The 26473-nt window shown below is 36.2% G+C and overlaps 1 protein-coding gene across 2 annotated transcripts in view; it reads right to left on the bottom strand.

The window, feature by feature from the left end:
• The window catches only part of LOC149070577 (plexin-A2-like), a 415911-nt gene that overhangs the window by 345966 nt on the left and 43472 nt on the right, over positions 1 to 26473 (bottom strand). Inside the window, exon 1 of one of the 2 annotated variants that reach the window (XM_089249178.1) lies at positions 15935 to 16592. The exons of the other annotated variant lie outside the window; for it this stretch is intronic. The gene's annotated coding sequence lies outside the window, so the exon portion shown is untranslated. Of the gene's footprint in view, positions 1 to 15934; positions 16593 to 26473 lie in introns of those variants that run through there. 2 annotated transcript variants of the gene reach the window in all.

The raw sequence follows: 26473 nt of genomic DNA, 5'->3' as shown, positions 1-26473 counted from the left end.
ATCGACAATTATCCGCGGTTCCCCAGAGCACATTAACAAAAAGAATCTCTTCGATAAATCTCTGTTAAGGCCGCCGCTCAGCGATGCATAGTTTGAGAAGCCCTGTCCTATGCTGGAAAAAAAAAACTCTTCTTCAGGTATAAAAATCAAGAGTTTCTGCTCTTTCCCTGATATTTTCCCCGAAAGGTTTGAAACCATTTACTGATTTTATTGTATAACTTATTCTGGGTGGGTGGAAGGTATTCCGTATAGGTCTCATTCAAGGTCTTACCGCAAAAAAGAAGCAAAAACCCTGAAAGAATATTTTTTTTCGTCGTAGGATTCTTCCAGAAACGGAAAATAGAACCGGAAGGAAATCAGCGGCACAGAGGATAGTCGGTAGAGAAAGAGAGTGAATTGTGGGGCAAAAAAGAATAGAAGTTGGGAGGTGGTGCCCCCAAGTAATACTCACACAGCAGCCAGCAGGGGCACTTAATGACCAATTACTGAGTTGGTTTCCCTCCCTGAACACGAAAAAGCAATTTTTTTTCTTATTTTCTTTTATTATTATTATTTCTATCTTGATTTTCTCTTTTCATCCATTTCCCACAACCCTTTTTGCCAATCCTCTATTTCCCCTATCCAAAGCACAAAGTAGTGAATGGAGCGTTTTCAATACGAAGGTTGTCGTGGGTTCGACGCAGGAACAAGAAGAGGAAAGCAGCAACCGTGAAAAGGATTGGAACAAGCTCATTTATTCATTAGTTAACTCATTCAAGAATGATTTTTTCCCCCTATTGTATAACTTTTTTTTTTTTCAAGACAGGGGTTCGTCCCCCTTAGATTTACCACAAAGGAACACAAATTAGACTCTCTCTTTCTCTCAATCCAACCTCAGAATTTCATGCGAATATGTAGGTGTAATAAAAGGTTTCTGTAAGGACGTATTTTTACGGGAATTGTGAGGTTCGGGACTTGGTTGGGTATAAATTGGATTACGATGTGAAAAGATTTCTCCTGGGGACCAGGTTAATCTATACAAAAAAAAAAAAAAAAAGGAAAGAAAAAAGAGATCTACGTGCTGACTGGTTGGATAGAGTCCAATGAAATAGATGTTACAGAAGGAGGGGAGTGTCATATGCGCATATGTAATTCAAATATGAAAACAAATTTAGGGTGTCTTCGCTTTCTTTAGACTTCATGATGATGCTATTCAATAGTAGTTTCCACCTCGTCCATAGACTTGGTTTATTTTAGAGCAGAATTAAATTTTTCCTCCCAGGATTGGCCCTTGCGAGCCTACAGCGGGCTTACAAATTGTGGCATCGGGGAGGCAACGTGTGAAGTAAAAGACGAGAACGTAAGTTTATTTTTATGTCTAAGTGTGTCTGTGGAGAGAAATTTTAGGTTTGGCTGATTTGATTAATTTCCAATTAATTTGGTTTATTTACATCCATTCCACAACCATTTTACCAATTTCACCAATTACTAGTTTCTTCTTATCCGACATCCAATAAAAATTTTGACAGTTTCCGTGGGAATGGGGGGTATCTGAAGGTGCGAACTGTCTCTCCCGTCAAACCCCACTATAAGGCCCCTTTCACACGGAGCGGATGCGGATGCGGACGCGGGTCCGCATACCCTTTCAAACGAGCACTGAAGATGCGGACGAATCGCCCGCATCTTTAGTTCGAAACTGGTGCATAAAAACTGTTTTTTCGCAATTTTTGTAATTATTTTTCTCCTTCACCCCTGATTCAGTGCCCATAGGCAGCCTAGAGGCATTCTTTGGTGGTTTTTATCATTGAGCCTAAAGATGCCTCCATTCCGATCCTCACAAGTAGTCAATGGGAGAAAATATCTTAAAATATTTTCAAAAAATTTTGAAAAAAAATCTGTCTTTTCGGAAAAATATGAAAGAAAATTCCAAAAACACATCCAATGTTCGAAAAATCCAATCCAAAAACATCCAAAACATTCGATGTTTCAAAAAAAAAAAAAAAATTCAGCAGATATCAAAGAATTTGCAAGTATAAAAAAAAGGGATGGGTTGGGACTTTCAAAATGTCTGTGCTTAGAAATATTCACATCACAATTCTGTCTTAGGCCGGGATTACACTATAAAAGTTTTGTAAAAGCTCTTTGATAAAACGTGAAAAATTCAACCATTAAGATCACCGGTTGCATTTGCTTGAATGCAACCGATGCGCCTATTGGTTGAATTTTTCAACTTTTATAAAAGATCTTTTATAAAACTTTATAGTATAATCCCGGCCTCAAGTACGGATTACACTATAAAAATTTTATAATAATTCTTTTAAAAAAGCAACTAATAAATTTATCGGTTGCACTTGCAATTTATTAGTTGCTTTTTTCAAGTTTTATAAAATAACTTTCATAAACCTTTTAGAGTGAAATCCCATCCTTAGATTAGTCTCACTTCTGAAATATAAAATTTCATTTTTTTTTCAGTTTATGCACTGAATATCGAGTAAAATATACTTGTAGGTATCGAGGGAACCACCAAAAATATTCAAGTGCTAGGGTCTTCAAACGTCTTAATCCGGCCCTGAGTGAACACCGTACGTGGATAACGTTGTTTAATAAAAGTATTTTTTTTAAAGTTTAAAAAAATTAACAGATTAAAAATTAAAAAAAATAACAAATATATAAAATAATATTTCAAATATTTATATTTTTTAAATAACTTTAAAAATTTAAAAAAAAATTAAAATTTTTAAATTAAATTTAAAAGTTATTAAGTATGTAGTCAATTAAATATTCGTAATGAACAGAATGGCTTATAGTTTTGGTCCCGTCAGTGGCCGTTGTTGGCATGTTTTATTACATAAAATTGTGAAATATGGACAAAAGGCAGTTGAAGTTGCTATATCTCCATCTCAGAAGGAAACGGAGGGATAGACGTATGTAGGTACATTATATTAATGAGCAGGGACCATCATATGGTGTTTTTAAGGGTATTTATGGCAAATAATTAAAAAAATTCCGTGAAAAATCACCTTCAAAAAGTAGCCAAAGATGCGGACGAATTCGCTCCGCATCCGCATCGTCTGAATAGCTCCGAATAAACCTATTGTCAAAACTTCTATGTGCGGATGCGGAGCCCGCATGAACATTTCCTAGGTGCGGAGATTTTTCGGCTCGTCTGAAAGGCGCAGTATATTCCAATTGTTAAAACTTCTTCCGGACCCGCATCCGCATCCGCTCCGTGTGAAAGGGCCCTAACATCTTGAAAGTACGGAGCATATGAATCGCTATATCCATTCTAATGAGGAAATAATAATTACTAGCTATAATACTTGGCGCTGCAAGGATTTTCTCTATATACTAGGCGCAATCCTTGCAGCGCCAAGTATTAAATAATTTTGAAGAGTAATTTCACTCCTGTTCAATATTATAAGGAGGAGTTTTGTTAAATGAGGGGTATTTTTTAATCAGTGAGATAACTCTGTAATATAATCTCTTTACTATAATCTCTTTAATACTGTAAGTGAAAAAAAAAAAATCCTAAAATTTAGGGGGATTGGTTTGGGAGGATTTCCACTCTTCACGAAATTCGGAGGAGCGAAATCGAAATTGGATACGTGAAATATGCATCTAGATGCGTATTTGCGAACACTGCTGGGAGCATAAGAAGTAACGAAACCACGATAAAGGGCTAAATGCTTGAAACGCGTTGTTTAGGAGCCACGGCAACCAAAGTAAACATTCCAAAAGTCATTGTTGACCAAAAAGCCTATGAAGCATTGTTACTCGACAGTGTTTTTTTTTTTTTTTTTGCTCATTTCGGGCATTTGTCAAATTCTGACAATCCTTTAAAGTAGCTTATCGTTCAAGTCGTTCTATGTTCGATATGTAGGCATAATTTGGCGGATATAGGTCTAAAATTATAGATTTTTAGTGAGAGCACACGCACACAGAGCATCCCATAAAGTCATAAATAGTTTTAATAATTCATAGAAATTGGAGGTATTTGTATATTATATATTTTCTCTATATAGAAAAGTATTTTCACACGAGAGTGAAGGCAAGGGTGGGGGAATTCTTTTTTTTTTAGGAAAGAAAAAAAAATAGTTCAAATTTTTCTCGACAGAGGTTGCTGCAGAATGTGAATCACTGGAAATATATAAATCAGAGGTCCATAAAATTGCAGGATGTACGATCAATAATCTCATTTCTGAATTTTCCTGTTACTGGAGTTTACATAAGATTTTCAATGTGATGTTTCCATTGGCGAAAAAAGCGCTATTGGTAAAATTTTACCTCAGCCACGAATTGCTGGAGGAATCTTAACGAACGTTTCAGACATAGGAGGGAATGAAGCAACGTTCTTCTACGAAATTCTATGATTTGCTTTCGCTAGCGAGTTCCATCAACAAAAATTGTAACTAATTTTTTTTATGAAAAAAAGTCCCTCTTCGTAAGAATAACTTTTTAGCAAACCGCATGCGAATATACCAATTCTTTGAATTTTTTTACTTTTTAAACCATTCACGAATTTATGGGAAACGAAGTAATGGAGGGCTATGTTCAAAGAGGTATGAAGGGCCTGGTATTGTAAACATCAAAATCTCACTCAATTATAAAGTGCTAATCATTGAGCGTGATGTAAAATTTCTCAAACATGATTTTAAAGACAAGCACAATGGTTATTCGAATGAATACCCCACAAGAATAACAATGCTCTTTTGAACAACAATTTTAAGAGTCTCCGTTGAACATATAAGAAGAAATACAGCTATACCCCGATTTATTGAATGAGATAAAACATGTATATCCGTTAAAACAAAGAAAAATCGTTATATCGAAGTTGAGATTAACACACACGGGAACCTCTAAAAATAATTCGTCAATCAAAGGTTGTTAAATCGGGGCCTGATTGTAGTGGCATACTCGGAGGGAAGCATGCAGAGAAAGTCCATGCCCCTCCCCCCTCCTCCTACACGACCAAAAATCAGAAAAATTTTATATTTCGGAAAAAAATTGAAATATATTGATGGAACACGTCTTTGTAATTTTTTAATCAATTTCTCTTAATTTAAATTGTTTTTGAAGGTTGGTAACTCAAAATATCTCGAAAAGAAAATTTTTTTGCCCCTGCCCCAAGAACTTTGTGGCCCCCTCGAAAGGTCGATCCTGCGTACGCACCTGCCTGACTGAATTGTTATAACTCTCACATTGAAATTTTTACGTTGATTTCGATCTCGACATAAAATTCCACAGAAATTTACAAACTATTCCGCGAACAAATCCACTACGCATTTTAAGACTGGATCAGATTCTGAAATGTATACATTCTAAACGTGAAACGCTTCAAACCATTGACCCGTATCTCGACAGTGACTCGAAACGCTCGCACGCATATCACGTGTTATCGTACACAATCCAGTAACACTAAAGAAACATCTACTATCCGATCCGTTGATGAGTCAGTCGAAAACAACAACTCCGACAAATCCGCGGTGACGTTCACAGGTTCTCCAGCTTGTCGCGAGGTCTAGACAAGTCAAGCGACTGATCAATCACCCGACGCTACATCCTTGTTTCCCCCCCCCCAACAGCACCAAATCAAATTAGCAATAATAGAAGAGCACCCAACAGCTCCAACAAGTCCAAACGATCTGTGAGCAACACAAACCAAAGATAGTTTCTCTACTGATGATGAGAAGGGGGGGAAGAGGAAAAGCACAGGCCGCCACAAATACATACAACAACACAGTAGGTACGTAGTTGAAAAACAGATGGGACAAGAAGAAGAGGTTCTTCTCTCGTGGATGACAAATCCACCGCATATTGCGGGCAACCAGCTTCATTTTTATCAGCTTTTCTCCCACCTACCCTCAAAACTCCTGTGCTGCTGATTTGTCACACCGCTGTTGCGGCTCTGGGTTAATTAAAGAGACGAAAGTGAACCAGAAAAAAAAAGGTCTCTTCTGGCAAAGCGGGTCCATTCCAAGCAAGCCACTTTCCTCCCAAATTTGCCCCCACAGAGAGAGAAGGATGGAGGGCGAGAGAGAGAGACTAGTGACTCACAACACTCAGCAGAGATGGTCCAATTTTTTTCAATAGGAACGGTCTTCATAACCAGAGACGAGGGAGAAAGAAATACAAGAGAGTGAAAAACATATCTCGGTTCCCACAGCGGAGAAAGACGTTGCATGTTTTTGACCTCCGTGGACCCTATGAACCAACGAGTATAGTGTGCATTCCATATCTCTCTTCCCCTACCGCAGAGAATGGCATGTTTCCCGCATCTTGTCTATATCTCCTTATTACAATACCGCGGATACCACATGGCGCTCGTAAAAATGAAGCCCCCACTTTCTTCATAGCTCGAACCCCTTTCATATATATATATCTAGCACTTGTCATATTCTTGTGTAAGGGAACTCGACGTACAATTATAATGAAATGCTTCCAGTGTTACAGGCACGATATAAAAGAAAAATAGAGAGAACCATTAGATTTATGGGGATGAATTCTTGGAAAATGTGAAGGGGGGGGGGAGTGGAATATTCATGAGACACAGGGTTTACAACGATATTTTGAATGTTTTCATGAAATTGCTTTATGAAACACTAAATTTTTTGAACCAGTAGAAAAGGATCTGCGCTCGGCCCCGCTTAATCGGATAAACTGATATCCCTCAGGTAATAAAATCTTCTGGAACCGAAATTTCTCCAGTAGAGACAATGTTAAATTCCCCGCTTATAGTGTTGTGTAATTTCCATGCTTAATCGAATATTGGAATTCACAAATTCACACGACGACTGTAAATATACATCAACCACTATGTACATAATATTTTTATAGGATGAAGCATTGAGAAATTAATTAAAATAGGTACACAGTTGAAATTTATGAAAAATTCAGAATTGGTGCCCTGTATAATGTCAAAGTTATCCATTCAGTACATATAATTTTTTCAACCCCATAGATGGTGCTCATAGAAAACTTTTTTAATGAGAAGAAATATCTCTTAAAAATCTGCACAACGATATGGATTCATGCCTTAAAATTAGAAAAAATTACGAGAAAAGAAAGAATTTCTGCTTGCGAAACAGATTGAAAGTTTTGAATGCAATAATAATAACAACAAACTGAAATTGCCAAAGAGCATGTACTTTCTCAAGCACGAGTATCAAGCATTACAAAAAATGCGTATGAAATTGACGATTTTCGAACGGAAAGCTTTTGATGGGGAAACGATAAAGAAACTCTAATTTCGACGGTGAGTCGATTAATTTCTATTGCAATGGTTTTATGCTTTTAAGCCAAAAATGGCATGAATGAACCACGCCATGATTAGGCAAAAAAAAAAAAAAGGCAATCGCCAAAGATTTTGAAAACATGAAAACGTATAATATGATAATTATAGTTTTAATTTGAAATTTTATTTCTGTTTATTTTCTATCTCCGCTTTGGGCTAATTTGCTTTTTGAATTCATTCCGTCCGATATACAGGATGGTCTGTTAATGGACCGACAAACTCAGAGGGTTGTTAGTAGACATCGAGAGGAACGAAAATTGCAATGGAACATGGTGCCGCAAACCACGTTGAGAGGGTGAAAATCGCAAAAAACACATGCAGGTTTCGACGTCACGCTGGAACGATAAAAAGTGCAATAATAACTACAAAAAGATTTATTGGATTGATTATTACAAGAGTTGTTGGAAGTGGCGGCCGCTGACGATATTGCACAGTCTACAACGGCGTAAAAACGATTCCCGGACACGCACGAAGATACTAGGTATACTTTTGATGTCTGCCGCAGCGGCAACAATTCGCGCTATGGGATCCACAGGCGTCACATAAACGAGTGATTTAAGGTGACTCCACAGGAAAAAGTCACACGGATTGAGATCCGGAAAACGTGGAGGCCAAGTAACGGGTCCCGCACGTCCAATCCACCTCCTTGGATATATAACATCGAGGTGATTCCGCAACTCACGGGAAAATTGTACAGGCGCACCATCGTGAACCACATGCCTCGCTGCACTGCGGCCTACCGTAAATCAGATGCATATCAGCGTATTCCTCGTTCGTGTAGTCAGCCATCAGGATTCTCATTGAAACAGACAACACTAACTGCTACACTAAACTATCGCAATAGCGTTAATTCACGTCGTCCGCAGTGCGTGATCCTACCCCAGCGCATGTGTTTCGCGACGCTGCTTAAATCGGATATGGTGAGCGAACCGACGAACTCATTCAGCGATCAACTGACATCCACCTTTCGTCTCCTCTGGACTCAGAGTCTGCACGCGTTTCTCGCGATTTTCACCCTCTCAACGTGGTTTGCGACACCATTTTCCATTGCTATTTTTGTTCTTCTTGATGCCCACTAGCAATCCTCTGAGTTCATCGGTCATTAACAGAACACCCTGTATACCACATTATACAGGTTGATTCAGAAAAGATGGGAAAAACTTTTAGAGATGATAGTACACACCAATACATACAATTGTAAACTAAGAATGCATGGTCTAACATGAAACGTAAACGCGCTAGCGCGTTTCGAAACGGCCGTTCCGCAAATGTTAAAACGGCATTCCTGTTGAACGTTATCGGGAGAAAAAGAGCACCATGCATACGTAAATGTAACCTGGGGAAGAAGAAGAAACCGTATGCAAATCTGCGTCACAATGAATAAAAGGCTCGGACGCCAGCCCCGTGAAGTTATTCCAGAGTGCAATCGCGCGTTCTAGCCGTACGTCTTATAGTGGAATAAAACAAAAGAGAGTTCTAACCTCTTCACCATAATTGCTCCAAGGACCCCTATTTGTCAATAACACGAAAGCTAGGGACCCACTGCACCAATACAATGAAGCCCATTGACCTTCTCACGGAATAATATTCAGGACATGATAAAATAAAAACAATGACTTTGATAAGTTAACAATAAAATAAGTTGATTGTTTTTACCTTCAAGTTTACGGACCCCCCCCCCCCTAAAAACTTTCCAAGGACCACTGGTTAAGGAACGCTGGCGTAGAACACAAAAATTAAAGAGTTCTTGATGTACAGGATATGCGGTTACGGATAGAGAAATGATATTAAAATTGATTTTTTGGTCCTAATGATCAAGTCGGAAAGTTTCTCGACCTCAACGACCTTAATTTGTCGGTGTAGATATAGGAAAAACGCAAGTTTTTGACTCCCTATAACACCCACGATGTATATTTTTTTTTCCGAAATAACTTGTACGTATTTTCTCCAAAACGTTATGTAAATTTTTATCAGATTTATTCGATCGATTTCCAATGATAATTTAAATGTCGTTTAGAATCGATTCCTTTAAACTCTGGTAAATTAACGGGATCCAAAATCGAGCTTTGATAGGAACAAAATTTCTCCCTGATCCGGATTCCTTTTCCAATCAAGCAACATTTCGCACTTAGTTAAATTACCATAATTAATTCCCCTTTTTTTCGTATCTGATTCGACAAATTTATCGTAACACCCATATCTCCAATCCGTGATCCGATATTTTCTCACTAAGTTGAGAATAAAAGCTGCTCGCGTCGAAGTGAGTTGTAATTAGAAGAATGTAGATTCCCACGACCGGTATCAAAGTAACAGGGTCGTAGCCAGATATTTCTTACGGAGGGAGAGGTGGGGGGATCACCGGTATTTCGGTGGGGCAAAGTGATAGAACAATAGTTTCAATCATGATATCGTATAAGCAGTATAATTCAAAATAGATTTCTTTAAACGATTTTTTCGGCTTTCAATACGTGTCATTAAGTATGTAAAAAATTATCAACACGGAAAAAAAATGGAGCATTAAAGGGTCAATTTTTACATACTTAATGACACGTATTGAAAGCCGAAAAAATCGTTTAAAGAAATCTATTTTGAATTATACTGCATATACGAGGACTTAAAGAGAATGTACAGAACCTCAAAAATTGAGTATAAAATTAATGTATTGAGGTAATATTACTTTTCAAAATATACAGTGACTATCTTCTTTTTGTGATTCAAACTATAGTAAGAAAAATATTCGGATTTCAAACTTCAAGGTAAAGGAAAAAGAAATGCAAAGATTTTTATAAATTAGCGAAATCACGGCACACATGCTCTGCAACAAAGAGTTGTTATTGTCATTAATTAGGACGTCTATCGATAAATTCAAGATATAAAATGGAAAGAAGCACGTCTATGGGCCTGCCGTAACGGTGTCTGCTCTCGGGGCCTTCTAGTCATTGAAGTTATATATCTATATTCATTTCAATTTATTTATTTCATTTTTTATTTCGATACTTCATTTTATTTCGTTATTACTAATAAGATTCAATGTTTTATTGCGAAATAAAAACCCCGACAGAACTGATTGATCCCCAAAGCTCTGATCTCATCAAGACTGGATTGGCTGGTAACAAAATGATCATCAAGGGTCGTGATTCCACAAAGGCGCGCCGAGAGATATTCAGGGGAATAAAACTATATTTGAAAATATTATTCTTGCTGCGATTCCTAGCGGTCACGGCATTTTAGCATGTGCCACCAAAGTTTCTGAAGATTGGGCATGAGTGAAACGATATTAAAAATTCTTACATTATTCTTCAGAGAAACGTTTTTGGAAGCTTTTATTCATGATACAATCAAATCTGTCTAAGGCCAAGATTGTACTATAAAATTTTGATAAAAGTTTTAGACAAGTTCTTTGATAAAACTTTAAAATACAAACAATAAGAGTATCGACAGCTTTCGAGCGAACGCACCGAATAGGCTTATTGGTTGTTTTTGTTTTCTTTCAAGTTTTATAAAATACATTTTTATAGAAATTTTATCAGAGGCGGATTAAGGTCGGTTCAGGCCCCGGGCGCAGAACAAAATATTGGGCCAATTAAATTAGAAGAAAGTGTCAAGTGGGTTTTGTGAAGCCTCTCAGAAGTCGGCGACACCCTTTAAAGCCACCTCTGAGTTTTATAGTGTAATACTGGCCTAAGTTGGAGATCTACGGTTCTATTAAATAATATATAAATAAATTAAATTAAAATTAGTTCATGTTGGGGGCGGTGTCCAAAATATAGAGGTACAGTATTGTGGTCATTATGTGTTGTAGGATTATAGCTGGCTCCATTCAAAACCGTCAAATGCAGTGAGTTATCCAGGATACAAAAGTGTCTAAGCTAACGGGCTTTTTTGTATTATAATTGATTGATTGTTTTATTCTTTTTTTACTCTAGAAGATCCCGCTTACTACAAAGGAACCTTGCGCTAGCGGGCGCCCGTGGGACTTAATTTTCCTCCCCGTAAATGGAGTATTAATTACCACGCAGTAAAATGCACTGATACCCGTTGATTCAAAAAATTGTCCCATAAGGGTAAGTATCCGCTAACGGGGAGTATCCTTAATGAGAGAATTGGTACATGCTAGACTTAATGCTGCGTACATGTTGTGTACCTAACGTGTTGTAGACGTTCACTGAAGAACTATTTTCAACGAGGACGAATTATCAGAATTTTCGAGACTATTTCAAGACATGGTCTTTTCTACCCCCAAACTATGCATCCGTTGGGATGGCGGCTGGCACATTAATCCAACCCCAGTTCAGAACGCGTCAAATAGTTCTTTTGAAATGCAGAAGAAAACAGCCAACGTACAAACTTGCATCTAAAGGCTAACGCACAACTTAACTCGACAATGCCCAAAGCCTTAACAGTTCTATACCTTTACACAATCCATCTTTTTTTTAACCGTACAGCACTACAACAAGAAATCAAGATAGCCAGAGATTTTCATCGGAGGGATTAACTGGAAGCATTTTCGAAGATGGCTGTGGTGGTGAGGAAGGGGGAGCGAGAGATGGTAGGTACATTGTGTGTTCTTTTCAATCAGGATTCTACTCACTTGCCTAGTGGGGACAATTTAACACGGGCACGGAAAAGTCGGTTGGTAGGTTTGACAGCTCACTCGGGGCTTATGCTAGAGAGAAATATAGAAAAGCGGTGAGCACCTACACAATAGGTTCCCTTAAAAGACACTTCCCTCCCTACTCCAGGAGGCTTATTCGAATTCTCTGGGCTGAAGACCAAACATTTTCTACTTTTTTTCCATCTCTCCAACTCAATCCTGCATACGCCAATACTCATACATAACGCTGAGGAATACAAAAGGCAATTTCGGCCACCCTACACCCCCTTCTCCTCCAGGCACAGAATGAAAGGCCTTTTTTCTTCTCCCGTTCTTTTCATATGGCGCTTCTTCTGCCTTTATATTATAAGAAAAGAGTCCAGAATCTAGGCGTATTTGAACAAGAAGTACCCCCAACTGCTTACCCGACATACCTATGTTTACTCCCTGAAGGTCAATGGTAAAGCTTAGTTTGGAAGCTTTCCCCCCAACCCCACTATCGGAGGGATCCTCCCCAAGTCCGGGGCGCATTCTCATTGTTGAGTGCTACCGGCAACGGAGATGAAATTACCATGTTGGGACATAAATCACGATTATGGATCCATAAGCTCAGAATTCAATGGTCTGTCATGTATTTTTATAACCGCGGTTTTATGGTTTGGAGTGTAAAATATTTTTTTCGACTAGGGTATTCTAAAGTAGTCAACAGGGGATATTATACATAATTGTGTTCTACCATGCTTAAAAGTTTATATCAGCAGTCTCGGTTCCTTTTTTCCTCGCGAATAAGTTTCAAAAGCTGATGGCACCTAAAGATTTGAAGAACATTGAGAGAAGAACGTTAAGAAAAGGTTCCCTGATCGAACTGTCTATTGTACTCGAGCAGTGAAATTTCGTGTTGCCTAAAATTTCTCATTCGACGATATTTGTGAAAACACGTTTTATCGAGATTAAAACGTCGTAAAGGTGATCTCAAGGAATGATATAAGTTGTGAATGGGGAAATAAATGTTGTTCGTGATAGCTTTTGGGCTTGATTTCTGCTATAGGCAAGTGGAATATTTAGCTAGAGCTTTTAGGGCAGTTAAAATTTGGATGCGTGCTTTGCCACTCCTCCTAAGCCAAAGTCGGGAAACTTACGTAACCCGCTGCTTCAACGTTCAAAAAATAGCCATTTCAAAACCATAACGGGTAAAGCTCAATATACGTATCTCACCACAACTTCCCTGGCAAACGTTGGCGTCACTTTCTCCGAGAAACATTGACAAATAAAATTGGAAACCAATCAAATGGCGATTTTCGGAATATTTCAAGACGCACACAAGGCCGAGCTGGTCACATTCGGACGCCATTAATCATTCTTCAGACCGGCGTATTTTATTTAGCACATATTTGAGAATCCCTCGGTCAAACTTCGAGGTATCCAAGGACTCCCCCCCCCCGCCCACTATCATTCACTAACTTCATTGTCATTCTATTGTCTTGAGACAAATCTCTTTTGAAATCAACTGCTTCGGACCAGATATAACCGGATGAATTCAAAGCAAGATGTTTTGAGCTTTTGAGCTTTTAACACTTGTGTGACATAACGTATAGCTGTCTGTCTGTCGTGTGTATTGCCGCATCTAGATAAACTGAGCATAGATTCTGGTAAGCCTAAGACCAGGAAATAGTTAAAGATTCGAATACGACATCGAAATTTTCTCATTTGTATAAACCAGTGTTTCTCAAAATGTACATCGCGGCTCCTAGGGCAGTCGCCAGCCTTTGTCAGGGAAGTCGCACCGGACTGGAAATATTCATTCGTGTGTCCATTTATACTTTGAATTGATTCCTTTATAAGTGAAAACATTCCCTAAACTATTCTTGGGTACCACTAGGTATGAACAAAACACGTCCGAAATTTTCCTCTCAATCCACGAATAGTCCCCGAAGATGTCTGTTACGAGAGATTCTGTTACGAAAAATAAGCAAAAAAGGACAAGCACAATAAAAACCTATCGCCATTTGCAATCACACAGACATAACCTACACGGCACACATAAGTATATCAACCTCAGAATGGGAAAAGTGCGTATCGGCTCCACACGAACTTGTGGCCCGTGGTTCCTGTGTTCAATCCAGCGTGATATTCTTATATGCAATATGATTTACCATAGTATAACCGCATATATTATACTGCTCGAATAGAATCGCGTGTGCGCGCTCGAAACGAACGAGAAATGACTTCATTGCCTTTTCAGGCATTTTCTATTCTTTTATGAATTATTTCTGCTTTCCGTATTAGAGAGTGGAAATTTCCTAGAAGCCACAATAATCTTCTTTGGTATTAATAATCTTTCTAATGAAATAATAATTTTTCTTAGCCATTCAACACAAAGAAAAGAAAACATAGCGAAATTAGAGACCGTTATTGCATCTATAATGTTTATATACGACTTATATAATCAAAATCACTGTATATTTCACAGAATTTTTCAATGAAATTAGATCTAAAAATATGACCGTTGGAGAAAATTTAAACATATAAGTTTGTATATATGGAACTGTATTGCTTCCAGTTCAGCTTGATGGGTTATATAATTCCAAATTCATCAAAAAACATTTATAATGAAATAAATGAAGAAATTTTGGCAGATCAATTATATTTGCTTAGATTATATTCAAATTTTACAAGCATCTCTTTTCTTGTTTTTTATGAATCTTGATACGTAATTTTGAATTGGCTTGGCAAATTCTCGGCTTCAAAATCTTCTGTAAGGCCTTAATAGTAATTAGAACCGAGAAATGATTAATTTTTTACCGTTTCCTACTGCGCACTACGATGAAGAATGAAATAACTTCAAACACCACGACGGTGCTAGAAGGAATCAAATGCAATCTTCAAAGAAGAAATTTTTATTTAAAAAAAAAACTATTTCACAAAGCTTGATGGGCTATATCGAATTCATCGAATCGGAAAAAACATACATATTGAAACGGTTGAAAAATTCTTTTGTAAGTATAGCATTTATTTTAATTTTGAATTGCTATTGTTTTGCTCAAATTATACTCAAATTTCATATATCCATATTTTTCGTTTTTATAAATCTTGTTCCATAATTTGGAATTGACTTGGTAAATTCTCAGCTCCAGAATATTCTATAAGGCCTAAAGAGTAACTAGAGCCTAGAAATGATTAATTTTTTACCGTTTCCTACTACCCACTGCAGTGAAGATTGAAAGAATTTCAAACACCACGACGGTGCTAAAATGCATTAAATGCTTTCTTCACACACACAATTTTTATTTTAAAAAACTATTTCAAAGTTTAGTATATAGACAATATAGTTCCACATTTATCCAAAACAAAGTTGAAGAAATTTTAAAAGGTTGAAAATTACCTAGAATTCAATTTCTCTCTGCGTTTTTTTAAAATTATCTTCAAATTTCATATCCATATAAATCTAAATCAGTAAATTTTAATCGACTCGGTAAATTCTTAGCCCGAGAATTTTCTATATAAAGCCTACATCACAGGTCTCCAAACGTTTTCCCAGTCGCGAGCACTGCCTGTGCTCCTCATCAAAAGAAGAGCACCTCATACGACAAGTTCGACATAAGAATGCATGAAATTAGGATGGTTTCAATCCTTAAATGCAATTCGTACAAGGTACTTAATTGGAACGTCGATCGAGCATGAAATCGGTCACGGGAATCGAGCACTCTGGCTACTTCAGGGGGAGCACCGTGGTGCTCGCGAGCAACGGGTCGAAGACGCCTGGCCTACACGGTAACTAGAGACTAGCAATGATTTCTTTCCACACGATTTTCTACTACGCACAACTGTGAAAATTTAAATTCATTGCAAACATCACGGCTGCGTTTGAAACTGCAAAAAATGCATGGAATACGTCCGTAATTCCACTTTAACATTTTTATGAACATCAAATAGCATTCTATCACCTGATTTTGTTCAAATCGCGGTCAATAAAAATTCCTACGTCATCCAGTTCTTACCGGAAATTCCACAATTTAAAATCCAAACAAAATAACGGAAAAATTCACCAATAATTATGATAACTGACTCACCTTATAGGATATTACTGTGGTATTTTCACCTCCGTCCAGGACCGAACTCCGTTATGATATCCAACACGAACGACAACAATGTCTCACACACCCTTCCGACGTCGTATAATTTGACGTAATAAACAAATCCACTGTAGGTAGGAGATAAAAAACAATAACAATAATAAAAAAAAATCCCAACGTTATTCCATCAAGAGAACGGCACCGTTTTATGTCCGGAATCCACAAAGCGTTCTAAGAACCATGTCGTGAGTCCACTTTGATGAATCATTAGACGAAAAAAAAAAAAGGATCCTTTATTTTGGGTAAATATTTTTCGATTCAATTGACTGGAATCATGTCAATTTTCTTCTCCGAAGATCCATTCAACTATGAGATTCTATCTCTTCGTATTGATATTCGGCAGCGGCACTCTGAGGTGGGAAACACCACAAGCGTAAGTAAGGGATTGGAAATATTTTATCGGAAGTTTTGTGCTGCTGCTGCTCTCCAACATCCAACACCGCACAAAATGCAAGCACGCACCGAACCTCGCGCTGGCTCCTCCTCAACTGACTGCTGGGGCAAAAAAAGATCCTCGGCTGCTGCTGGCTGTGGTCGGTCGGTCGGCTGAATACGGCGCTCTTCGCGCTACTAGCCAGAGAAAATCGTTGAGACTGAAGAGAGAACCAGACGAGACCGAACCCTCCTTCCCCCTTTTCTCCAACGGCAGCAGCAGCTGCTGGATTCTTCGATTATGGATTCGAAACCATCGCCATCTAGCGACGGTGAACGGAGACGGAAACCGTTCTGTGTTTTGCTGCTTGTATTATATTATCGCATTTTATGTTACGTCTCTGTCTGGATGAGGGGTATAGCGTTATAAATAAACTACAACCGAGAGAGAGAGAGAGAGAGAGAGAAATGTCGTAAGTGATGGAGATTGAAAAAACAAAAACATTGTACTTGTGAGTGGCAAATTGCTCTCAAGTGGTTTAGTCTAATCTGGCGTCTTGTGACCTTCCCTCTATATTTATTATTATTTTTAAAAGTTTCACACTGAAATTGCACTTGAACTGTGTCAAGATTGATTCATTGTTCTCAGCAGTTTGTGAATGTAAACACAAAAACACCACTTGTCGGTGAAAGTTTTGATGATATGTTGAGCATAATCTGCGTAAACTTTTACAACGTTCGAGTTTTCTTGCATTTTCCAGCTGTTTCAGCGACGCCAACGTAACTTAAGAAAAACTATTTTACGATAGAGAACAAATACTTAAAACGAATAAACCTTAGTTACGGCTCTGATTTCTCAGCGCCTCACGCCACAATGCGTGGAATAAGGAAGCCAGGGCCGTATCTCCAGTGGTATAGATATGACAACATGCTTGCCCAGAATGCAAGGGGGGGGGGGGGCCCTGGGTTTGAGTCCCGGTGGAGACTGCATGACTTTTCTTTCCGAGTTCCACTCGGCATAAAATTCCGAAAATATCTGTTTACTTAATGATAGTAAATTTTTTTTTATTCATTTTTATATGTACTTCATTATTATTTTTACCTTGCATTGATTTGGCCTATTCTTTTTAGATTGTTGCACTTATAATTGCATATTATATGACTGCAGGTTTTTAATGGAATGCTGATTGTACCATAATCTCTACGTTATATTACGTGGTGCACAAAGAGATGTCTGTGCGACAAATTTTGAAGGAAAAAATCAATTCATATATAAATCGGATATACACTCTTGTATTGGAGACGGATAATTTAATAATGAATAATTCTAGGGCAGGAATTTTTTTTTTCACATTGTGCTTCATGCGTGAATTTCTACTGAGTACTGGAGTCAAATATTTCAGCATCCTTATTTTTATATAACTTGAATTTGCGACGGTTTTTCCCCCGGTAATTGGTTCTATCAATCATGTTCGATTGGAAACCCAAAAAAAAAAAAAAAAACGTATGTCACGTTATCGATATAAGTTGAAAAAATATTCATTTAATAAATTATAAATGGATTTCAGTCGCAGTTGATGTTTCTTATATACCATTTCTTGATGCAGTTTTCACTCTGTACCTCAGGTTCCAAATTGGAGCAAAGGAAAATTGAAATCACTTCAAATACATGGTGGTGTTAAAATGAAAATATATCATATGAATTCTTTAAACAAGAACTTTTTATTTTATAAAATTTTTTGATAGGGACTAAAAAATTCCATTTTTTTCTATACGCATATAATAATGAAAGGTGGAAGAAATTTCGAAAGGTTAAAAATTATCCAAAATTATGTCTTTTGCTCAAATTGTATTCAAATATTATTATCCATGATTTTTTTTTCTTTTCTTTTCTTCCATGCATATAAATCTTGATCATAATTTTGAATTGACTTAGTAAACTCTCGGCCCTAGAATCTTCTATAAGGCCTAAAGAGTAACTAGAACCTGGCAATGATTAATTTTTTACCGTTTCTTACCACGCACTACGGTGAAAATTGAAATTATTCCAAACACCAACGACTATTTTTGAATTTGCTAAAACGCAGCTAATGCGTCCCTAATTCCTAGTGACGTCGTTTGCAGTGAGTGATCGAACACCCACAGTATTTTATAGCACCAGCCTTGGCAATTATTCCAGAAATTGAAATCTTCTTTATAAAGATCGATTTGAGCACCCACAAGTCTAAAACACTTCCGACACCTATGCAAATTCCGTTCAGACATTTCTATAAATATATAAAAAATGAAGATTGCGGCAATAGTGAACGTTATTGTAGCCTACAAATGAGATGATGTTTACATATACAACTTACAATCGAGAAATCACTGATGGATTACTTTATAGAATTTTTCAATAAAATAAAATTTACAAATTTTATTGGAGATAATTAAAACGTAGTATAATTTTTTGCCCAGTTCAGCATATTCTTCGTCCTACAATGAGAGTTCAATTCACCTTGTAAGCAAATATGAACATCACACAACAAATTTGGGGGTTGCGGTCCCAAATTCAATTCGAAAAGTAATTACGACGCTTAAACTATGGATATCCACCAAATACATGTAAATAGTACATGCCCATACTTATCCCAGGTAAAATAATCTACATACTGTATGCGTGGAAAAATTTAAAGAAGGCCAATATCTGAGCAATGGATAAAATTCGTTAATAATTGGAGATGATCATAAACTTGAATAGAATTCACATTAATTTTGCATCAGTGAATCTGCACGCTCTCCTAAACCTAAATCTCAACCTAAATCTTAAATATTTGACCTGCATGAATAAAATTTTCAATTCACGCAATAATACAGGATCCGACATCGATAGACTACTTCACTCTGTCTGAGCTCGACAGATTTCAGAAATCATCAGAAAACTGCCCGAAAACAATTGTTTCTTGCTTTCAACGATCACTACTCTGGGATGTATATTTGTTAAACATGATTCCAAATAATGATAATACATGTTCGTCTCCGAAAAATGGATTGTTATGTATTTCAGTTGCTTAATGCATCAGAAACTCAGAAAAAACAGTGGTATTGGATAATTATTTCAATATGTAAATAATGATGAATCACTGCTAAAAGTTGTTTTTTTTTATATCTCGGTCAAACCAACCTTTATTTACAAACCAAAGCAATTCTAAGTAGCCATGAGACAAAAACAATCAAAGTAAAAATAGTGATTCCTTCATTTACCTTAACTCAATTTACATCAGATTACTCGCTTATTTTCTTCCATACAAAACAAACAGAAAATTCTTACAAACCACTAATTATGAGTCCCATAATTTTTTTTTCTGTACTTATTCTTCATCATCATCTTCTCTTGAAATTCGGTGATAAATTGAACTCTTTTTCTTACAGAAACTGATCCGTATTTGTTTTTAGCATTTTCCTCTCCACATTCAAAGTAAATTCAACCCTAAATTATATTTTTATCGCTTCAGTATAAAAATAATAAATGCCACAAATTTCGAAACAAAAGTGCATTCCATAGGAAAAACGTTTCGAAAATTTTTTCAAGAATATAAGTATTAAAAAAAAAAAGAAGAAATTCCACACAAGAAGAGGCGGAGAAATCTTGGCCGTCGTCTATCCGTTTTAGTTAATTAAAACTCCCAATTAAGTCGATTCTGGAAGTGAAAAGGCAAGAAGACGGTAGAAAGAGAGGAAATGTTAAAGTCAAAGGAGAAGAAAATGAAAAAAAAAAGAATGATAATAATAAATATGGCCGACCATCCAAACTTCCTAGAAAGTGCTAGAAAAGTTTCTAAAATGACTTATTTTATTTTTTTCGGATGGTACGATTTCCTGAAGCATAGCTCCTTTTCTATGCTTATCCTTAGCGTAATACTTTTAACATAACTCCTTAAGGGCTAAAGAAAGGAGAAAATAAGAAAAAAAATATATATCTGTAAGGAAGAGGAAGGAAGTTTCCACAGAGAAGAAGGTTTTAATTAATTTAATGCTAATGCCGATTTCCCCGAGAAATGCGAAAAAGAAGGGGAAACCTTTCAAGTTGATTAGCTCCTACGGATATGAGTACTATCTCTAACACATAAAATTTCTATTCTGGGGAAAAAATCCAAATTTTTTTGTTTAAAAAATTTTAAATGTTATTAATGCTGTTCGAGTTAATTTTTGAACTTATAATTTCCTAATCATATATATATATATATATATATATATATATGCATTTCTTTTTCTTCTAGCTAAAAAATTATGTGCTCATGGAATTCCTTAACCTTACTAATTTGAAATTGTGTATAGTTCTCTTTTTTTTTTTTTTTTTTTTGTAGTTCCTTTCAGAATTTGACCTTCGTTGGAAATTTTAAGTGATAATATATAATAAACAGCTTCAAAAGTAGTTTATGGTGCATAAGAAAAATTCTTTGAATCGAAATAACTCTTGAGGACAAATAGAGCTGTGCTTCATACGTAAGGATATAGTAAAGTGTCTAAGCCAATCAAATGCAAAAAACAGCAGCACATATAATGATAATTGTAGAGAAATTTATCAATTCCCGTTTTTATATGTCTTCTATGGAAAGAAATTTACTCAGTAAGATTTAAAGAAAAATCTGGCGAGATACCGACTTTTCAAATTCTTGAGTTTTGCTTAGTCTTGAAAGAAATACCGAGATGCCATCGTGAAAAATAACCAAAATGGAAAAGTTTATGTATAATTTAAATTAACGATGTTCCGGTAATTTTTTTCCTCAAATGTTACGAAGTAAATTTGTTTTTGAAGGGCCGCATTTAAGTTTTAATTTTCATATTCCTCCATTTAATATTATTTCACGTGCCTCTATGATAAGTCTTTATACTATATCATTATCAACGACTCTATATCAAAACGAGCCTCCCCGATGAAACCAATAATTATATAATCTGCGTTAAGGTAAATTTTTAAGTTGGGTCCATATTGAATTTTCATTCTTTTCTGATAGTTATTATGTCAATCTTTGAGTTATATTATTATGAGAAACTTCTACTATTGACATCAATGGGCTTTCATAAATCAATAAGGCTTACGTTATAAGTTAGCTTGGTGGGTTACGTAAGGTGTGACTTAAGCATATGGGGTTATAATACATAAATCTTATACATAAAACGGAAAAATATATAATTTTTATGCATAAAATTTTATTATGCGTATAAAAAAAGTTATGTATAAAATACTTTATGTATAAAAAAAGTTATCAGACGTAATTTTGGCATATAGAAAATACGCCTCAAAATAAAACGTTCTTATGTTTCTGTTGATCCCCAATATAAGAATCCTGAATATACATAACATATTTTGTTACACTGAACTGGAAAGATACATTTTTACCTCCTCAGTCCCTGCATCGCCTGTAGTAGACACTAGACCGCACTTAAAAAAAAAGCCCTTTCAAAAGCTAAATGAAATGCTTACAGAGACTTCAAAATTTATTCTAGATGTTATGTGAACACATTTTGTAGAAAATTATTCGTACTCATTTGTCGACAGGAAGCTAATTTTAGGCCAAGGGTGTTCAAACTTTTTACAGTGCAGACCACTTCATTGGTTTTAAAACGTGTAGCGAACCACTTCCGTTATCTCGAAATGTGTCTCACACCACTTTGGTCATCTGAAAATATGCCACGAGTCCCTCAGGTGATCTGAAAATTTTCCACGAGTCCCTCAGGTGATCTGAAAAATTTCCACGAGTCCCTCAGGTGATCTGAAAATTTTCCACGAGTCACCCAGGTGAACTTGATATGCACCCCTTGAGTGATCTGGAAATGTTCCACGGGCAATTTAAGAGATCCGGAAATGTTCTTCGAGTCACTTAAATTATCTGGAAATCTGACAAAAGCCAATTAATTAAGTGACTTATAAAAATAATGCGAGCCGCTTAAATGATCTGTTAGTGGGCAGCGGGCCACTCGAGCGATTTGGGAATGTGCAGGACAACCATTTGAGTAATCTGCAAACGTAACACATGCCCCTTAGTGAACTGGAGGTGTGCCGCAGGTCACCCAAGTGGTTTGGAAATATGTGCGAGCCACTTGAGAGGTTCGATCATTTTTCGTGAAAGATGCTTGAGTGGTTTGCTTATTGACATCAGATGACTCCGAGGAAGCACATTTGCCCCCCCCCCCCGGGCCATGGGTTGAACATGCATGTTTTCGGCAGTTTTGCAGTTAAAAACATTAGCAAAAAACGTAAAATTCAAAATTACCTTGAGGACTGGGGGAGGTTAAGTAGATACCAATCCCACTTTAACAATAAACGAGGAATTCTAATCGTAAAAGAAACATTTCGGATGATCGTCGGTTTCCTGAAATTTAGAGTCATCCAGGGATTTTCAATACAGTGTATTCTTTATGACCTTGAGGACTTAACTGACCTGAGCACTGACGTTAAGGAGGTAAATTTAATAAAAAATTTGTAATTTAGCGATAAATGTTGAATTATTGTAATCATAAAATATGTTGGATGATTCTCGTTTCCTTAAATTCAGTCTCATACAGGGAGAGACTTTCATAATTTCACATATTGCTTGCACGAAAATTTTTCAAGTTATGAGAAAGCGGCGAAATGAACATGCGGTTCATGAAGATCATACGAATGAAGTCTTTGAAATTTTTTATCAAGAAGACGGTACGATTAAACAAGGTTTACACACATCAAGTGCATTGCGAATGAAAAACGGTAGAGCCTGTGATGTCTCTGACAATCTGCGAGTCTTCAGAGGAAACCTGTCCTTCCATAATGACATCACACTCTTCAATTTGAGAAAAGAAACAAAGAGTAAAGCCAAGCGATGAGAGAAGAAAGAATCAAATTCGCGAAAAAAGCTATTGAAAGATGTCACGGATTTTGAGTGACTTTCTCGCAACGGGCACGTCAACCAAAAGTTCGTAATCTGATATGATCTTCCACTGACGAAAAAAAACCGTCAACACGTCATACTGGCAGTGAAATCACGTGACTGAAATCCATACGATTCCGTTGACATTTTTTTTTTTATCGAATTTCACTTTTTTTTTCCTGTGTGAAAAACATATGCAAAAGCTTAGTTTTTGTGAATGGAAAGAAATTATAATAAAAGGCATACAATTTGTTTGAATAATCAAAAAACTATGGTTAAATCTCCTTGAAATTCCTTTGGTTATGCATATTCTTTTGTTCCTCGTATATGTTATTGGATGATTTATAGCGAAAGAAAGTCAAATTCCGGTCACTGTCCATTGGGAATGAATTTTGTCACTTCGAAATGTCTTCCCGTTTACCAGTTGGGATTACAGCATAACTTCAGTAAGCATGCTGTTTCAACACTGATTTTTGTAAGAATGGTGTGTTTTCACAATGGTTTGGGTACTATTGGTGTTCCAGCGATGGGTTTTTCACGAATAATGTTTCAACTATGTTTCTGTATTTCCTCTGTATCTGAAGCAAGAACTGCATTTTAACAATATTTCAAATAAGTATTTCAAAAATATTTTAAGAACTTTTTTCGGAGAATATTTTAAGAACTGCATTTTGATAATATTTCAAGTAAGAAACGCATTAATAACCGATAAAAATGGTGTTACAACAATGTTTTAATTACAGACGCGGCCGTAACAATGATTTTTTTGCCACCTGGGGAAAGCATGGTTTTCCTCCCCCCCCCCCCACAGCTTTAAAATGCGATAATTTTATAATGATGTTCTTTGTTCCCATCTAAAGCTGCCGCCCTCAAAATTTTGCCGTCAGGGACAGTTGCTCCCCCTTCCCCTCTCTAGTTCCGGCCCTGGGTAAGGAGAAAAAAAGGGCGTTTCAATAATCTTTAAGGTAGGAATGATATTTAAGATGTCAGGTAACATTGACGTGTCAACAATATTTCAGATAACTATGATGTTTCAACAATGTTTCAGATAACTATGATGTTTCAACAATGTTTAAGATAACTATGATGTTTCAACAATGTTTCAGATAACTATGATGTCTCAACAATGTTTCAGATAACTATGATGTTTCAACAATGTTTCAGATTCGCGTTTCGTGATGTTTCAACAATGTTTCAGATTCACGTTTCGTGATGTTTCAACAATGTTTCAGATTCGCGTTTCGTGATGTTTCAACAATGTTTCAGATTCGCGTTTCGTGATGTTTCAACAATGTTTCAGATAACTATGATGTTTCAACAATGTTTCAGATAACTATGATGTTTCAACAATGTTTCAGATAACTATGATGTTTCAACAATGTTTCAGATAACTATGATGTTTCAACAATGTTTCAGATAACTATGATGTTTCAACAATGTTTCAGATAACTATGATGTTTCAACAATGTTTCAGATAACTATGATGTTTCAACAATGTTTCAGATAACTATGATGTTTCAACAATGTTTCAGATAACTATGATGTTTCAACAATGTTTCAGATTCACTGTTTCAGATTCGCGTTTCGTGATGTTTCAACAATGTTTCAGATAACTATGATGTTTCAACAATGTTTCAGATAACTATGATGTTTCAACAATGTTTCAGATTCACTGTTTCAGATTCGCGTTTCGTGATGTTTCAACAATGTTTCAGATTCGCGTTTCGTGATGTTTCAACAATGTTTCAGATTCACGTTTCGTGATGTTTCAACAATGTTTCAGATTCACGTTTCGTGATGTTTCAACAATGTTTCAGATTCACGTTTCGTGATGTTTCAACAATGTTTCAGATAACTATGATGTTTCAACAATGTTTCAGATTCACGTTTCGTGATGTTTCAACAATGTTTCAGATAACTATGATGTTTCAACAATGTTTCAGATTCGCGTTTCATGATGTTTCAACAATGTTTCAGATTCGCGTTTCGTGATGTTTTAACAATGTTTCAGATTCGCGTTTCGTGATGTTTCAACAATGTTTCAGATTCGCGTTTCGTGATGTTTCAACAATGTTTCAGTTAACTATGATGTTTCAACAATGTTTCAGATAACTATGATGTTTCAACAATGTTTCAGATTCACTGTTTCAGATAACTATGATGTTTCAACAATGTTTCAGATTCACTGTTTCAGATAACTATGATGTTTCAACAATGTTTCAGATTCGCGTTTCGTGATGTTTCAACAATGTTTCAGATTCGCGTTTCGTGATGTTTCAACAATGTTTCAGATAACTATGATGTTTCAACAATTTTTCAGATAACAATGGTGTTTCAACAATGTTTCAGTTAACTATGATGTTTCAACAATGTTTCAGATAACTATGATGTTTCAACAATTTTTCAGATAACAATGGTGTTTCAACAATGTTTCAGTTAACTATGATGTTTCAACAATGTTTCAGTTAACTAAGATGTTTCAACAATGTTTCAGATAACTATGATGTTTCAACAATGTTTCAGATTCGCGTTTCGTGATGTTTCAACAATGTTTCAGATAACTATGATGTTTCAACAATGTTTCAGATAACTATGATGTTTCAACAATGTTTCAGATAACTATGATGTTTCAACAATGTTTCAGATTCGCGTTTCGTGATGTTTCAACAATGTTTCAGATTCGCGTTTCGTGATGTTTCAACAATGTTTCAGATTCGCGTTTCGTGATGTTTCAACAATGTTTCAGATAACTATGATGTTTCAACAATGTTTCAGATTCGCGTTTCGTGATGTTTCAACAATGTTTCAGATAACTATGATGTTTCAACAATGTTTCAGATAACTATGATGTTTCAACAATGTTTCAGATTCGCGTTTCGTGATGTTTCAAGAATGTTTCAGATTCGCGTTTCGTGATGTTTCAACAATGTTTCAGATAACTATGATGTTTCAACAATGTTTCAGATAACTATGATGTTTCAACAATGTTTCAGATAACTATGATGTTTCAACAATGTTTCAGATAACTATGATGTTTCAACAATGTTTCAGATAACTATGATGTTTCAACAATTTTTCAGATAACAATGGTGTTTCAACAATGTTTCAGTTAACTATGATGTTTCAACAATGTTTCAGATAACTATGATGTTTCAACAATTTTTCAGATAACAATGGTGTTTCAACAATGTTTCAGTTAACTATGATGTTTCAA

Source organism: Pholcus phalangioides, unplaced genomic scaffold (assembly GCF_987345545.1).
Source record: "Pholcus phalangioides strain wild (caught in Gottingen) unplaced genomic scaffold, Ppha-v1.0 ptg000021l_1, whole genome shotgun sequence".
Classification (NCBI taxonomy): domain Eukaryota; kingdom Metazoa; phylum Arthropoda; class Arachnida; order Araneae; family Pholcidae; genus Pholcus; species Pholcus phalangioides.
The sequence above is the reverse complement of the archived record's forward strand: the minus strand, read 5'-3'. Positions and strand labels throughout refer to the sequence as shown.